Raw genomic sequence first — 18,180 nt, forward strand, 5'->3', positions numbered from 1 at the left:
GAACGTGAGGTGACTCAGCGGCCTCGTCATTTGCGTTCGTTCATTCCCGGCTGACTTTCCCCACACACACACACACACACAGTGGCAGGAAGTGGAGGAGGATTCGAGCAGCGGCAGAGAAACTCCAGCTGCGAGCGGCGCTGCCCTTTAAGATGTCAGCGAAGCTGTGGCCCGACTGAACCTTATTGATGAGACTAACGTAAAACAGAGCCTCATTCGCAGAGATGAACGCTTGTCACCCCAGAGCTCTAACCCTGTCCCTTGTCTGGTTCACAGGTCGGGGGGGGGGGGGTTGTCGTGGACCCTCACACAGTCCAATATGTGCAGATACTGTGCGGACGACTGCAGACTGCTCATCTGAATGAAAAGGATGCGAAGGTGGAAGCAGACGGTGCTGGATTGAGTTTCAGTGCGTCTCAGTGCAGCACACACACACTGCAGGCGTTTTGATGCTGTCTACTTCCCCCTTTCTGTGAGAGGACACAGATACACCCTGAATGGGCCCCTGTGGCGTTTTACATTGTGGTCGGGAAGTACCTAATGTTACAACTGTCATGCTGGTCTGCTTAAAGGGACAGTGCTGATCAGTCATTCGGCCCCTTTGACGTTTGTCTTCAGGTGTTTTCGTCTGTATTTGCTGGGGTCATTTGCCCTGTTTTTGTTTGGAGCTTGTCTGAATAAACTCTTCCCTGGGGCAGATGTTTAGTGAGCGTCTGTTTTTCTTAGAGTCCAACCAGCGAGTGAGGCGTCCTCATTAGCAGGACTTCTGCATCACTGGCTCCTGTTTACAGCTGCAGAGAGTGAAAGTGTTCAGTCTGTACACATCTCCTGTCATTAACACACACACACACACACATACACACACACACACACACACACACACACTGCATCTGCATTGCGACATCCCAACAGCGATGCAGAAGCAGGTAAATGTGACTGGTCTGCCTGGAGCGGGTGGAGGGGAAGTGCCTTGCTCAGAGGCAGCTCAAGAACTTCACGCTGCTTCCTCCTCCCTACTGTCGGTTCCCAGCAGCCTTTGGATGTGGCCAACTGAGTGGTTAGTCACGCTTACTGGACTGGATCCCCCTGACATTGCCACATTTATCTCTCTTTATAAGCGCCCCCCCCCCTCCTCTCCTGGATTCAAACCTCCACCCTGAGCATCATTGGTAGTTCTCGTATTACAACCCGCTACAAGTAATCACAACCACAAAGCACGCCGGTTGACGATGTCGGATTTGCTCCTCCGCTTGCTTTCATGTGAAGGTTTGAAATAAGATGAGGTTAAACAAACAAAAAGCTCATGAAAATAAAGCTCCGTCACCTCCCACTCCCCGTTTCCTGACACGCAGGAATGCGCTGTCGTGCTCGGCGTCCTACGCAGAACTGCTGCAGGACTTCAGGTATGAATGAACGGGTGAAAGCCCACCAACCAGGAGACAAAGAAACCACAGCCCTCACTCCCAGACTGGTGAAGGCTGACTGGATTTCCCATAACCACCTCATCAGACAGGACAGGTTGATGCATATAAGCCCACACGTGCACACAACAATAGAGCATCGCAGGCGTTTTATTCTGACGGGACATGTGTGTGCAAAGACTACAGGAACCAGAAATAACATTCTGATCAATTCCCCAAAACTATAATAGCATACGTACTAAAAAGCTTTAGATCCCAAAGTCTCAAGCAGTGAGGTCGTACGTGAATAATTTGTTTATTTCCCTTTTGTTTAGCAGTGATTTTACGTGGGCTCGTGTTTCCAGGCACCAGAGTTTAGCGACATGTAAATCGGAGCGCGGCGACGAGCCAAACCCACGCAATCCTGAAAAGACTGATTAGCTGAGCCGCAGCCGTGGGCAGTGAAACTTCATTATTAATATCGGGAGATGTTTAGTAAACAAAAACCTAAACGTCAACGTCACGCGTCTGTAAGATGTGAAGTTTACTCCTGCTGCTTTACTGGAACCAGCTTCTTTTGAAAAGGGAAGAGGATGATGGGGAAACAAGGGGAGCAGGTAAGAACAGCAGACAAATAAGGAAAAAGGCTTAAATTATTTTAATTTATTCAGTAGTTTAGTTTGACTTCACTGGAATCAAAGGTTCATTATCCTGAAACAGAGGTTGTGAAAACATGCATGTAACTAAGTGAATGCTAGTGATCCAGCGTTTCCTCTCAGGAGCGGGTCCAGAGCGTGTGACCTTATTGCCGGCGGTCCTGCTCGGGTCACGCCCTCCGCCTTTTGATGTGGCTGCTCTGTTTGTTCACCAGCGCCGGCGGTCTGCCGGACCGGACCGCAGCTATGGCCTTGTTTGCGTTTCGCGCCGCGAGGTGAGCCGCCTGCGGCTGCCTTTCACGCCTGTCGGAGCTCTGCTCTCCTGCGCTGATCAGGTGCGTCTCCTACCTGGGTGCGAGAGACCCGGCTCGACCCATTCTGCTGCAGGAGCGGAAAGCTGAAACTCCAGCCCCCATTCACTCTCCCAAATCAGACTTTCACACTAGTGAGCTTAAGCCAACAAGCAACCTGTGTAAGTGTGAGGTGAAAGCTTGACACCTAAGAAAAGTCCTGTGTGAAATAGAAATGAAAAAGCAGATGTTGATTGACTGGTTTTTGACCAGAAATTATATATATATATATATATATATATATATATATATATATATATATATATATATATATATATATATATATATATATATATATATATAGATGATTTCCTTAATCCAGAAATCAATATGAGATTGAATACATGTGAATAGCCAGCTGCACTAACTACGAGGTGGAGGTGTATAAATATGAATGTAGGCGTTTGTATTTGGTTCAAGATGAGATGAAGCTGTCTTCAAGTGTCACCAAACAGCTGCTGGGTTTTTTTGTTTGGTTCCAACTTACTAGAACAGATGCTTTCTGACTCATCCAGGCAAAACTGAAATGTATAACAATTAGTTCATTAGAAGCACAAATGACCTGAAACCATGATTCACTAACTGCTGGTGTGCAGCCTTTATCACAGAACGGTGAGAAACGGTCACAATCATGGCTGAAGGAAAAAAAAGTGAAAGTAAAGAGGAAACGCCACTTATGAATGAGTCTCTTGCAGCAACAGAAGCCTTTAGAGAGAACAGTTACTGCATCAAACACTATAGTGCTACTGATTGGTTTTACAGACAATTAATTAATTTTTAATTAATTCAGATTCAGAAAACTATATTGATCTTAGAGGGAAATTGCTCTGCCCACTCCTAATAGAAAGGGAAACTACTAAAACACTAGACACACTAGCCCTATACAGAAGAATTGTCTAAACATTTATATGTTTTTAACTACAAATAGCAAATACCAATCCATTATGTAAACCTGCCATTGCTTGGTCACAGTGATCGCTACATTAAACCGGAATGAAGTTCTGCCGCGGTGGTTTTACACGGACACAGAGTCCGGGGTTGAGTTCCTCTCGTCTTGACAGCTCCACCAGCGCCATAAATGGAAGGCGCTTCATTCACAAATCTGCACCCTGTGAACCCCCGACAGCGACTAGTGGCACCTCTGACACAGAGAGCAGCGGGACAGAGCGGACGTCCGAGTCTGTGCACAGGCAGCAGCTACACTTCATGCATGAGCATTCACTCATTATTCCTCATAGTTGTGGGGCAGTGAGTGAGAAACTCTTATTTTCAGTTTGCATGAGGATTTTGTCCTACATGTGTGATTTCAGGGATTGAACTTGTTTAATGGTGTTGAAGTCAGTGACAGAGCTGCAGTGCACTATTTTTACCAGTAAATGTCAGTGAGGCTGCGACGGGCTAAATAAAGAAAGGCACTTTAAGCATGTCTCCATCAGCAGGTCTTCCATTAACGTAACTGTTCCTGCAACCACTCCTTTAATCCCTTTACGTGTGTGTGTGTGTGTGTGTGTGTGTGTGTGTGTGTGTGTGTGTGTGTGTGTGTGTGTGTGTGTGTGTGTGTGTGTGTGTGTGTGCGTGCACGTAAATGTGCAGATTCACGTGCAGCTTCATGTTCGCATGTGACTGCGTCCTCCTGTAGCGTTACGCTACACATGAGCTCATTCATCGCTGCTCCCTTCTTTTTTTTCCACCTCTGCCCCGTTTCCTCCTCCCCAGAGCCGAGTCTGTAGCTTAAAAAGTGTCCAGACACGCTGCAGGTGAGCAGTTAACCCCGCATTCCCAGGCTCGCTGCACAGCTGTGGGAGGTCTCTGAGTGCCTGTAACTTGGCAGGAGCGCGTTCAAAGGTATTCCTCCCAGTCAAGCACCAGCACAGGCTGCTACTTGCTCCCGTCCAACCGATCCGTCCGCCCACACATGGGAAAGCACTTTTCAGGAATCACGCTCCACCGGTCTCCATGCCCTGCCGGGCACCTTTATTTCATTTGGACCCATCACTTTGTTTGGGTTAAAGCGGTTGCTTAGAATAACATTCGGCGCGGTAAAAGGCTGCGCCGACTTAAACAGCGCTCTTTAATCAAAGACTTGGCTCCGAGTCGCAAATAATCATGATACGAGGGGAAAGTGACCTCAGCGCCGCCACACACTGTAAAGTGCTCCGGCGCTGTTGGGGGGCGGACGCTTTCTTCTCAGTTACAAATGAATGGAAATATGTATGATGTGATCAGAACACTTCTAGGGGAGCTTCTGCAGGCGGCAACAGCAGGACGGAATGACTTACGCGTGTCTCCAGTCTGTTGTTGGGACATTAACCGCTGCTTGAGCTAAACTGTATTTTTGGATTAAAGAGACACTGTGGAAAATGTACAGGCATATGGGTATTGAGATCTATTTTGTTCAGCGTCTTCACTCTGAGTCACGGTTAGGGGAAGTTGATTGTGCCTTTGAGAACGCTGGAGGCCTGCACGGGGGCCTCCCCTGGTCAGCCTGCTCTCAGTTCTGCTCAGCAAGGCGCGTACACACTCACCCTATCACACCATTAACCTCAGCCGAGCTGCCTATTGTACTGTAGGGGGGAAAACGCCGCCTGTGAGTCAACAGCCAGCGTACCAGAAATTACAATAGAGCGTCAGCTGGTGTATCCCCCAAAAACCACAGCAGATAGTATCTGTGAAGAGTATGTAACAGAAGCAGCTGATTCAGGAGGAGGAGCAGCCCTTGAGAGGATGCTCCTCACAGCAGGAGGCCGCCGGGGACTTATCCTCACGTTTACACAGATGTGAATCTATGAATCGGTGAATGGTTCAGGCCACTCACGCCTCACTTTCCCCCCTGGTGTCTGCTAATCGGTCGGACCACCGAGGTGTGACTTTTGGTTGATCAGTGAAGCCGCCGTCTCCCACCAGAAACACCAAAACAGACGACGGACTTGGATTCGGATTCATATTGAAAACGAATCCGAAAGATGAGAGCGGTGCCACCTGTCTTTACTGCTGAAGGTTATTGTACAGTATAGACATGAGCTTTAGCTTTTACATTGCACAAGACTATAGGAAGTTGCATCACAGTCTTTTTAGTAGGAAGTCACTGTGCATATTTAATTTGGTAAGCCACTTTACTCTGCAGCTTTAAATATCTGTAACTTGAATGAAGGCCATGAAGGTGCATGTTTCTCACCCGTGGACACTTCTAAGAACGATGCTTGTCATGTCTTCTCAGAATGTAGAGCATATTCTTTTGGTGCAACGCTAAAATTAAACTGCAGCTTCCTCTCGGCTTCAAGCGCCTGTTTACTTTGGAGCTGCGCTTTCGCTGCTGGCACATAATGAAGCAGAGGTTAATTTACAGGATTAACCTTAATATATGGTAATGCATTAAGAAAAGTGCATGAAATATGCATCAACAGAACACACAGGCCAATTTGTTGTAGAATAATTTGAGGGATATTTGTAGGGAAGTCCCGCGTGGCTGCAGCGTTGCAGGGAGTGTCAGCGTTTTGAGCTTTAAATCTGGGGGAAAAAAGCTGCATTACCCCAAATCGAAACCTCCAACCTCCTCGTTACCACCTCCCGTCCTCTCCCGCAGCTCAGACGCCGCCTATCAGACTTGCAAATATTAAGCAGACCTCCTCCTAAATCAGAATTATTAATGATCCGACTGTTTGAAGTTCACTCCGAGAGGATTCCCTTCAAAGACGAGCTGAAGACGGTGTCGCTTTGTGGGCTCCGTGTCCTCATGATGTCAGGTTTGTGACCAGCGTTCATTCAAGCTGATTTAAATTTGTAACTTTACTCATTGCATACGTTGAGCTGGAGAATGGAGCGATGCCGAGCTGAGCAGCCTGCAGGTGAAGCGGCGACACCTCTGCCCCTGTTTAATGAGAGTCTCTGTGAATTGGTGAGACCTTCGTTGCAGCGAGCTTTTCTGGGCCATGAGGGCGTGTGGGGTTTCCAGGTCACTTACCCAGTTTGTGTCCCGTAATTTCAAGCTTCTTCACTTCTTGTCTGAGTAGGTTGCCCTGATTCAGATGCTTCAACGTCTCTATGATGTTTTCATGAAAGCCAGAAGTACAGTACACTATACAGTATGGCACTGAGCAGCTTATTTCATTATTGGCTCCTGATTGGCTCGTCTGGTTTCTGCAGACAAGCTGCTGTCTCAGTCTTGGCTACTGGTTCGATGGGCTGAGACCTTGTGACTTCAGAGCACAGCTGAGTCCCTCCATCTCCCGCAAACGCGCAGAAGCCACAATTGGATCATAGCTTGTAATTTTCAGCACAGTGGCGTCGAGGCATCTCCCATCTGACGTCGCTCCTGCTGTTAGTGTAGCTCTGGAGAGGCAGCATAGAATCATGTGCATCCACAAATGACAGCTCTGACCCAGAACAGAGAGTTCAGCGAGTGCAGCTCCACGCCGCCTGCGATTAATTCACACTTTCTCCCCGTGCTATCAAGTGATCAGAAGCAGCAGCGGAGAATGACTCCACGCTTTGTAAACGACTCCGGCCCCAGCGATGACTCTGGGGGAATAACGCCCTTGACCTCACGAAGAAGCCTTTATTATTTGAACTGAATAAATCAATTATCGTCTTTGTGCGCGGACACAGCCACGAGACGAAGGGTCTTTTTTACACGCCGCCGCGTTTATAAATAGGCCAATTAGAACCACAGTGGGTGTGAGAATCATGTGCTGCAGTGTGACAGACAGTGAATGGCTGGCTGTGTTGGCTCACAGAGGAGGCGACTCGTGGATGCTGTGTACATGAAGTGCCCTCTGTGTCTCCGACGTGCACACAAGTATGCATCTCATTACAACTTTGGACTGAAATAACTTCACAGCTCAGGGTTCTGGGCTCCAGGCCATCTCAGCTGAGCCCTGACCTGCGCGGCCCACAAACTTCAACCTCCAGCGTCACTGCAACCCTCAGAGCTTTTACATGATGGGTCTAGTACTTGTAGGCATTCAAACTAGATCTAGACTAGTTCTAGACAGTTCTTTAATACATGATGTCACAGCAGAACCTTCATTATGTCATCCAGAGTAACTATCTGATTCCGTAACACGTCTCTAATTATAATTAACTTGGTTTTATCTGAATTTAATTGCAGAAAGTTACGGGACATCCAGGATTTGATGTCTTATGAACAAGTTTGACCAATTGATTTGTTTCATGCAGATAAAACTGAGTGTCGTCTGCATAGCAGTGAAGATTCCAAGATATACAGACTTACCACGAACAGTTTGGCACCTTGATGGATTCCTCAGTCAGTATTTATCTGTCAAAGGCTGTAGGCTCTGTGTACACTGTCTATCTATTAGTAACACTTGATAACTGAATGCCTAAAGTTGTTCCATTCGTGAATATTACTGCCCAGGTTTTAAAAGCAGCCTGATTGAAGTGTGAAGTGATATCAGCAGAACGTGACCCTCAGCTGAGCGGCCGCCATCCGTCGGGCAGATTGCAGGACTTTTAGACAGTTATCCAATAACTAGATGAAGGATAAGTGAAGAAATCAGACAAAAAGACGTTTATACACACTCACACTAACCAGAGTCAATAATTAACAAGGTTTCGGGGCAAATGTGTCCTTGAAGGTTCATAAAAAGGCTCTAAAATGAGGGGTAAAACGTGCCCCTGATGATTATGAGCAGCCTTTTTTGCATTTCAGCCGCTTCGCTTGCTTTTGATGAGTTGTCAGATATTCGTGTGGGGGTAAATCGATGTCCTCTGTGAACACTGAAGGTGTTTTTACAGGCTTTTGATGACAAACCAAGTGAGAATCCACGCTGAAGCATGGGACTTAATAAGATTATTGACCTTTGGGCACTGGACAATAAACAAACCCAATGCAGCCTGGTGGGCCTGTGAATTGGGCTGCCACGTATGCCAACTGTTACAGTATAATAAGTTCAAGAGCAGCAGATACAGCACATTCGCGCCCGAGCTTCCAGCTCCGTTTCATTTGCCGGGCCATAAATCTGTCCGGGCCCCCAGCAGGAAGCGCGCAGAGCCTCTCACAAGGAAGGGCGCCTCCACCGCAGCATCGCCCGGCGAACCCTCTCACATCCCATTCCTGCGTTGTGACAGAGGCCCACAGCTGCTGCGTGGACGCCCCCATCCCTCACTGTCAAAACATGGCACCCACCCAAGGTTCACCAGTAGCTGCTTCCTACCTGGGAACGCGGCCAAGGTCTCCGCACAGAGATGCTCGTACAATAGTTATTATCGTAGCATTTGACACCAAACCTCCCGCTCTGTCATGGCCGCGCATGCGGGATTTATCGTGTACCTGTTGGGTACGAGCTGATATTGTCGTCAGCGGATGCCCTGAATGAAACCAACCTGGATGGAGTGAATTAACCAAGTCTGGGAGCTTTTATCCGCCGCTAGCAGGTGGACTGGAAGCTCCGAGCAAAGAGCACTTATTTATGAGCCCTAATCTGTAGGAGTGGGGAGCAGTTATCGCTCGCTTTAGGGCAGCTCTTGCTAAATACCTTACTTTTTGTGAAACAGCAAAAGTTAGAAGACAAGAAAAACCCCTGTCTGCAGATAAATGACTGAGTCATATTTGGGTTTTAACCAAGCTTAACTGCTATTTTTAGTCTGTGTAGAGGTTAGTCAGTTTGAACGACTTCAAGTGAAGACACATAAAAAGTTCTGCTGACAAATGTACTTTTTATTTTACTCATTTGAAGACTTGTTGAAGCGTCTGGTTTTAATATAAGTTAAACAGACTTTACAGCAACTGCAACAATGGAGGCTTCACTGCATCTTTCATTATGACTCCACCATGACGATGGTCCCAGCTTTCTGTCTTAGTCTCTAGAGAGACCAGAGCTGTGCACAGTCAGAAAGGCTGTGTTTGAAACGTCTGTCTGCGCAGAGGCAGTTATTGCACCTATATACACACTTTATGAAATTAGCGCCGCCGAACGCAGCGCTGTAGGGCTGAAGAGTTCAGAGCAGTTAATGTTCAACCCCTTTTGATCTGTGCCGAGAAGCTGCATTCCCTGAATTCCTCGGCAGCGTTTCCGAGAGCGACTCGAGAGCCCGTCTGACATTTAACACTCCCGTGACATCTGTTTTTAGAGGAACACTGGAGTCGCTGCAGCTAAATCTGCACTTTACACACGTTTTTTTTTTTTTTATATGCATGCAGGTTTCTCTTTTTGGGATATCGTGTACCATCACCATTTGTGGCACCGACACTGATAAGTGAGCAAACAATCAATGGAAGCTTCCTTGGATTTGCCGTGATATCAAAGAAAACTCTATTAATGATTGCCCAAATATCAAAAGCTCATGTTGTTGTCATGAGCGTTTTTTTCCTCTTGTTATTTAGTTTAATTTGTTTATCCATCAGTTCTGGTCAGGATGACCTTATACTTTGAAGTGGTAAATTGAGCAATGGGTCAAATGTGGACTGGTTATCTAGAACAACCTACGCACCCGCGCTCCCTCCACGTCTGGACATTTACTGCCTGCAGGGTGTTACTGCTTTACAGCCTCAGCCTGTTTAATGACAATAAAGCCATCGCGCCCGTGGGGGGAAATGTGTTCGGCAATTTGCTTAAAATGTCTGCCATGTGGATGCCAGACTTCACTCTGGAAGATCAAACTCGGCCACGGTGAGAACGCAGATTGAATGAGCGAGATGTTTCCTATTGTTTGAGCTCAGGAGGTTTATTGTGAGGATGATTAACTAATGGAGGGGCGTAATCCTCTGTAAGAGTCACACACTGGGGCCCGGAGCACGTGAACCTTCACTTAACCCCAAATGCTGGGATTGTAACGCGCCCGTGGGCCTCGGGCAGAGGCGGACGTCAGCTGGTCTGAGAACAGGATGACGGACGACCAAGATGGCCGACGTATTTGGATATATATCACAATGTTATTGCAATGGTAATAAAAACAATAATGTCTTGTTTTTAACGATTTGAGTATGTACAAAATGGTTATTTCCAAGAAAAAAAAACCACCGCAGCCAAAAAAGGAATCACCTGCATCAAAGAGCAACTGGCTGACTAGCTGTACAGTATATGGCCCCTCCACTCAGCATATGGCCTTTTGTTTCCTGTGGGCAGTTCATCAGTTGTTCTGACAGTCAAACAGCTGGAGAACGAAACAGGCGCCTGAGCCTGTGCTGACGCTCCCGTCATCTCGGGCCCGAAGGGAAAGTGCTTGGAACCTGAGAAGTAATTTCCAGGTCGCGATGGGCGGCCTCGTTCGCACCGCCGGGGATGGGGGAGAGAGAGGGAGACAGAGAGAGAGGTGAGGAGGGGCCGGAGGAGGGGTTCACCATGAGGTAAGGCCTGTGTGGCTTTGCAGTGACATCAGGGGATTGGTGATATAATCCTCTTACTGTACAGCGCTTGTTGTAATGGCTCAGGCTCGTGCTGAGGAACGTTTCCACGTCGCACGCCCTCACACACTCGCCGCGTAATTATTCTAATTGAATGGCCGCTAGCAGCTGAGAGCTTCATGATCTCATTCACAGATATTGCAGCGCGGGCCGTGTTGCACTAGGAGCGCAGCGCCTCAGCATCCGTCAGTGGATTTCATCGTGTCCTCAGACGCTGCCCCAGGCGTGTGTTTGAAAATACATGAGGGGGTTTAATTCTTCTGTAAGTGGCCTCGGGTGGAGTCTGACAGTCTTGTATGTGAGCACAGAGGCACGCTACACTTTTATGAACGCCTGAATCCCAAGCTGTACTGTTCAGGAATGTAGTTTAACCATTTTGTTTCCAATTGACTCATCTGTTATCCTTAACAGCTTGTAAAAGTGCTGCAGCCGGTCCCAGATGTCACTGGGTGAAGGACAAACCCATCCACAAGTTCACACCTGTGAACAATTAAGAGTCACCAATTAACCAAACTGCATGTCTTTGGTCCTGAAATTACCTTTGACCTGTAGATGAGTGGTACTACCAATAAACAAAAACTGAAAAAGTGTAATATTCAGCAATGACTTATTTTTGACTCCATGTCTGACTATTAAACTGATGAGTGGAACATATCTGGGGACTAATACAAACTGATCCCACGAGAGAGATGACACCGAAAGGAAAAAACGGCCTCTGCCTCATTCTTTTGCCACATCAGGGCAATGAAAGCGAATTTAAATTTAGTTCGTGGTGGAAACTGCAGCGCGGCATCTTTCCAAAAACGCAGAGCTGATCCAGATGAAAGTCTGAGCTTCGCCTACTTTTATGGTGTTTATACCTTTACCCAACAGCATCAGAGAAATGATAAGAGGCCATGAAAGAAACCAGAGCCAATAACAAACACGCGCCTGTTGATTGGCCGCCGTGGATTCTGTCCCGAAGTCTCTTCAGCACCTGACCACCCAAGCTAATCCGGTAGGACACAACTCAATGGGAATATGCTGCATATTTTTGGTCACTTGGGTGAACTACTGTATATCATCCCATCCCCACAAAGACTCAAAATATTTTTAGGAGCTGCAAAATGCACAAAAAAAGCCAAACCTTCACTGTGCATTCACAGCCCCAAACGGCTTTCATGCAATCATCCTTCAGAGACGTGGGAGTGGTGGCGGTGGTGTGGGTGTTGTGGGCTGTGGGGGGGGGGATCCTGCTGGATCCTGCCTATTTGAGGACTCTTGTTGCTGCTGTTGCAGCTGCCGAATTTCTCACAGTAGCAATTTCAAGGACGCCAAAATGAGTTACGCACGGGGAGCCCGCGTTCGCTCCAAATCTCTAGGACTAATCCGCGCAATCCCGTCCTCCGCAGCTAATTCCAGTATCTGCAGCAATCCCCCCCAAAAAGCGATGGGCCGCACACCTGTGCACGCGCGCGCACGCCGCGTCCCCTTATCCCCTCGCACCCTCGCGCTCGTCCTCCCTCACAAAGCAGCTGCTGAGCCCCGATCTGTGATTTGCATGAGCAATAATTAGAAGGCTTAGGGATTAAAGGCACTGCAGTGCGTTTGACTGCAGAGGTGCAGGGTGGGCGGCGTTATTTAATCGACAACGGGCGCTCAGATAATAGGGAATAAAAAACAATAGCTCCTCGAGAGGATGTTGTATGATCTGCTGAATGTAGGAAGGACCCAGCAGCTATTGGAGATCTGCTAACGCGTGTGAGGAGATCGATAGCAGCCTCCGGTGTGTGCTGCACGCATGTGAACCAGCAGCCGATCTGCACATGGGTATCCTTCACCCTGCCCTCGTCCCGCAGGCCCTTCAAGGCTCCCTGTGCCGCTGGCGTCTTATCAGGTGACGGCCCGTCAGGGACACGCGTGCCATCGTTCCGACACTGACCGCGGGTCATTGAAACTCAAACACAGAACACACTAAACCAAATATTTGGCCAAAGCCTTTCTTCTCTGATGGATGCGGCCTGTTTGTGTCCAGGTTAGAGCAGAGGGCCCATTTAAATCGAATAAGGCCAATGATGCGACCTGGAGAAAGGCAGAGATCATTTAGAACATTTAATCTGCTCTCATTATAGACTAAAGAGCCGTGTACCTTAAAACCAAAACAGGGTGAAGTGAAGTCAGCGTGATGGATGCAAGACAGAAAGAAAAAGAGAAAGTCTGTGTTATGAAATGTCATCAGACCGTGGCACTTGGAGGTTCAATCACAGCCGGACTAACCACGGGAGAGGAGCTCCCTCTATCTACCGAAACCAAGAGAGAGCGAGCGGAGGTGAGGCTTGTGTTTTTGAATTCTTAAAGCTTTCATTTGACTTTGCTGCAGCTCAGCAGATATTCTGCAGCCAAGGATGGGGGCAGCACGTACCGACTTCCTGCCTTCACTCCTCGTCCTTCCTCCCTGTTCCTTTCACTCACCCGAGCCTTCACCTCTACGAGGTGCTCGACATCATCACTTTCACTATATGCGAGCGTAACCTCAACCCGGAGCACATGTTCACGCACCAGGCATCTTTTCCTGCATTCACACTCAACCACAATGATTGCACTAGACCTCCGAACCGCGGCGACCTACTTTCTGCAGAGCACCTGAACGCCTCGGGTTTGGACACTGAAGCGTCTCCTGTTGCTCGGCTACGCTGCTGCTGACGCTGCGCCACCTGTGTAGACGCCACATTAGCCAGAGGACCACAAACACGTAGTCTAGTCCTGGAACAGTTCCAGTTCAGTCCGGACCAGGAAGGTTCCGTGCATTGTTCCGTAGCTGTGTCATTCTGACATGACAGTAGTTATGAAGCGATGCTTTCCACCAGTAAGAGGACTTCAACTTGTTCATTTCCTCCTCTGAACCGAACCACATCACATCATTATTTCCTAAAGCTTCCTGTTTTGTAAAGCAAAGAAGGGAATTTCTTTGTTCCCCGACTGGCACCGTCCTCCCACAGACTGATGCCTTCATGGTTTTGAACAGTCATCAATAAAACTGGAGTTTAATGTGAAATAGAAACCGTGGACTGGAGCAGGAAGGCGAAGTCGTCTGCCAGCGTTTCAGCTTCTTTTACTCATCTTCACAGACTGACCTTTAATTCGAGTCACATCTGTAACTTTCTGATGCCATTCTGCAGACAAAAGTGTTTTTCTACAACTCCCACACGAATCCTTCAGGTATTTCTGAAGCCCAGTTTTGTCATGTTCAAGCATTTTCTGGACTGAAATCTATTGTGTTGGCTTGACATCGTCATCATGTTGGTTTTCAGACCTGAGAGCTTCTGTTGGTGCTGTTCCCACACTCTCTCTCTTTTACCGAAGGAAACAGAATGTGCAGCTTTATTATGTGTAAATGCAAGTTGATGTTTGGCAATAACATTTGCTGTACACACCCTCATCATCATCCTCATTTGAAAAGCTGTTATGATGTTAAGGTGATTGTTCAACAAGTTTAACACAAATTTCCTTAAATGTCATCTACAGCGACATAAACACCAGGAACCTCACTGGAAACCTGCTACAAAGCCTCAGTCATGATCCCTGTCCCCAAAAAGACAAGAATCCACACGCCTCAATGACTGCAGACTGCAGCTGACTGGGGCCTGACTCCATCTGCAGGTGGACCAGGGACTTCCTCACCCACAGACAGCAGTACGTGAGGCTGGGAGGAGATGACGGTTGACTTCAGTAAGGACCCCCCCCCGTTCCACCATCATCAGCCCGGACGTCAAGTGGGAGCAGAACAGATGTTGCTGACCTTCCACACCGCTATGATCGAATCCATGCTCACATCCTGCGTCACGGTCTGGTTTGTTGCTGCCACAACTCTACAGTACCTGGCAATAAAGCTCTTCTGATTCTATAGCGTTGCCATAAGTACAGCAGGTTGACGCCTTTGAAACCTTTAAATATACGCACTCATTATTAAAACAAGCACATGTTCATTACAACGTGTCCCTGAGGATCGTCTGACAGGTGCGTGGCCCTCAGCTGGCTGAGCACGCCTCTGTGCTAACGTCCCACCTGGCGAGCTCGGTTGGGATCCGACCGCCTCGTTTGCTGCGAAGCGATGCTTTTGACATTTATAGCTCGCAGCGCATCCATCCCTGACGCACGTCTTGTTTGCTCTTTGTTTTATTGAGCGCCGTGAGTCAGTCTTTCCCCTCTACTGTCCGGCCGGGCCCGACTTTGTTGCCACGGCGACATATCCTCCAGACAGCAGCGGGATCGATGGAGTGGTCGATGTGACCTGACGGCGGCGCGGCGAGCGGCACAGTCACTGCTGCGATTCCTCCTCCTTCAGATTTGATGACGTTTAGCAGAACGCTTCACCCGTTTCATCACTTTATAGAAGAACTTCATAATATCACCAACGCATATCTGCAAGTCTAATATTGTAATATAGCTGTTAAATTATGAAACTAAACAGCACCACTATGACACAAAGTACAAGGGTTCTATATTTATACGTATATATTATGAAATATTGTGCTTTTTCTTTCTGTAATTACGCTGATCCGCCCAATTTTACTTCCACCCAAACCTTCTTCTTCTCAGCTATGAAGTATTTTTGGAGAAGCACTTTTAAACAGCCGGACACAAAGCAGTTTTCTGGCTGAAGAACAGAGGTTCGAGCTGACAAAGGGGGCTGTGGCCTTTGTTTGGTTATCATCTGTACGCTTAATGAGGATACCACACACACGGCAGTATTTTAACAGGCTGTTTTAAGGCCTAATGAAGGGAGAGCCGGGTCGGGCCGGGCCGTAATGAGGCGAGCTGCTCAGGGACGCTGCCTTCGATCGCCCATTAATCAGCACATTCCTCTCAGCTTCTCACACTTTCTATTTTGTCCCTATCTATTGCTGTCTCTCTCATTTTCTCTCCCCTGTAATTACGCAGCAGATTCTGCCCACAGGCAGCTGAGCGCCGGCGCGCGCACACACGCACGCTAGCACGCGCGCCAGCACTTTCCCCTCATCCTGTCAAGGTGCATCAGGAAGAGGCCCTATTTCCTCGTCGCTCTGTGAGCGACAGAACAGGGCAGAGGCGGCCATTAGCGCAACAGCTTGGGAATAAGTGTGTCTCCACAAAGCCCAGGGTGTCGGTGTTTGAGCTTCCCTCTCACTCTAATCTCGCTGACGACTAATAAGTGGCACCTTGCTGCACAGATGAAGTGTTTCCAGCCTTGGGTTTGTGGCCGTTGCAGAGTGAGTGACTGCATTAGAGCGTTCCACCAAATGTTATGACCGTCTAGAAGCGGTTCTGAACCTAAACTTTAAGCAAGATGTAGAAAAACTGAAATGAGGTGTAAAACATGGTGTCCAATAATGCATTTATGAGCCTTTCTGCTAGAAAGAAGGTTGTGAGGCTATAAATGATGCATGTGTCCTTTGGGCCAGTCGATAACAAGATGCATCCTTGGGCCAACTTTCATCAGAACAGGAGCAGCCGACCTCTAAAGATCGATGCTTTGGTTTTTACATACCTGAAGTAAACCCTCCTTTTATGTGAAAGAGGTAAAACGAGTTTACAAGAAAACAACCTGGGTGAAAAAAAAAAAAAACAGAAACAGAAAAGTCAAGATTCCAAATTAAGATTTGTGAAAATATGGATCGTGTCATTTCTTTTTGTTTGCCCCAAATCTGAATAGAACCTGCTTGTTTCTGTTTGTGATCACTTCCAGGTACCGTGCAACACTTTGTTTTTCCCGGACTCATGAACTGAAGCCTTCTGTACATTTCTAAAACGACGTCTACATCAAACATACATGAATCACGTCCACATCAAGACTGATGCCGCACACTGAGGAGCGGCGCCTGGAGCACAAATCAATGGAACACGGAGCCGTTAACAGACAGATGATGACGTATGGTCTCCTGCTCCCTCATCTGACTGATGTGCGACATAAAATTTGGAGTTTATACATCATCGGCCCATAAACCTGTCGCTCCTGCTTCTACACAACTGTTGAGCACCAACTCATAATTAGAGCAGACATCAAATCAATATCCCTCAACTCAGTGACCTGGTGGGTCACTGATACTGAGACATGCACATTTTTTGTTTAAGACCAAGAGTCTTTGTTAGTTTGCATGCACTTACTGGGAGTGTAAATCACATCTAATGACCCTGCTCATTTATAAAATACAACTTAATCCAGCTTTAGTGGCCTGTCATCAAGTAACTAATCATGGCACATTAGGAGCAGAGCTGAAAACACAACAATTATATCTCCATTTGTCATTGTCCTAATGGTTCCGAAGCATCCGTGGTCAGCGTTTACCGGGGCTTCGACAGGTGTGACAGTTGGTATCGATTCATCCTCAGAGTCCGCTGAGCAGCCAATAGGCGACGGGGGAGCTCAGAAACACCCTCCAGACTGACTGCTGGGAAGCAGGTGGGCGTCAGCTGCCCTCGTACATCACAGCCCTAACAGCCTCTTCTGCAGACAGTGAGGAAGGGGAGGAGGGCTGGAGGCGAGAGCCGGGGGGAAAAAAAGAGAGACCGAAAGAGCGAGAACGAGAAAAGCAGAACCCGGGGGGAAACAGAGACGCCTGAAAAACAGATCAAACCCAGAGGAAGGTGATGTAAGAAGGAAAAGACGTCTGCGAGTGAAACAAAGGAGTCAGCTGCTGGAGTGGCGCGCGAACAGCTGGTGCCAAACACAGAGTCGAGGACAAAGTGGGTTCTGTTTGGACTGGAGCGCGGCCAGAGCCGAGCCGGGTCTGCAGCACCAGCAGAGGCCTGTGGGAAGATCGTTATATAACCGAGAGGGGAGACCTACCAGAGATGCTCTTGACTCCCTAATGATACGGCTCGGTTTAAACCCATGTCAAAGGAAAAGGCAGGGAGACGTTGAAAAGAAAGAAAGGCGTCTATAAAAAGACGAGGGGAGGAAGAATGCAGCCTATTGTTTATCCATTACGCGCTGCTGCAGAAGCCTCCTCTCCCACTTCAGAGGAAACCACATTCATATTGATTCATATGAATACATAATCACACTTTATGGAAAGTCTGCCTTTTTCTGTGCAGGTGATGGTGTTGGGATGGAACGAAATGCAAAAATCCATCCAGTTTGATTCACTTCCTCCGTTTTCAGCAGTCAACCTTAAATAAACGTGTTTTATTTTGAAAATAAATAGTTTCGCTTTCGCTTTATCCTCGTTATTTCCACCAAGGTGTCTCATAACATGTAAATGTGGGGTGAAAAACCGAAGCTACACTAAAGCACAAACACCGTTTTTTACAGTTCAAGACCCGCAGGGGCTCATTTTGCTGCATTTATGATGTGTTCAATCTCAGAAACGTTGTGTTTGTGAGCATGAGCGCTGAGCCTGCGCCGTGGCCAGGCCTCTGAACTCGCTCTCTCCCATTTTATTACAGCACTGTAC

At 47.7% G+C, this 18,180-nt stretch overlaps 1 long non-coding RNA gene across 2 annotated transcripts in view; it reads left to right on the forward strand.

The window, feature by feature from the left end:
* LOC114854318 (uncharacterized) overlaps positions 1-17,947 on the forward strand; it is a 29,300-nt gene extending 11,353 nt beyond the window's left edge. The window contains exons 2-3 of one of the 2 annotated variants that reach the window (XR_008694559.1): positions 14,273-15,996; positions 16,473-17,947. This is a non-coding gene — a long non-coding RNA (uncharacterized LOC114854318). Of the gene's footprint in view, positions 1-14,272 lie in introns of both variants that reach the window. The other variant, XR_003785758.3, reaches the window with a different exon arrangement.
* Positions 17,948-18,180: the final 233 nt, after the last annotated feature.

The sequence above is a fragment of the Betta splendens genome, chromosome 4 (genome assembly GCF_900634795.4).
Source record: "Betta splendens chromosome 4, fBetSpl5.4, whole genome shotgun sequence".
In the NCBI taxonomy this organism is placed as follows: Eukaryota; Metazoa; Chordata; class Actinopteri; order Anabantiformes; family Osphronemidae; genus Betta; species Betta splendens.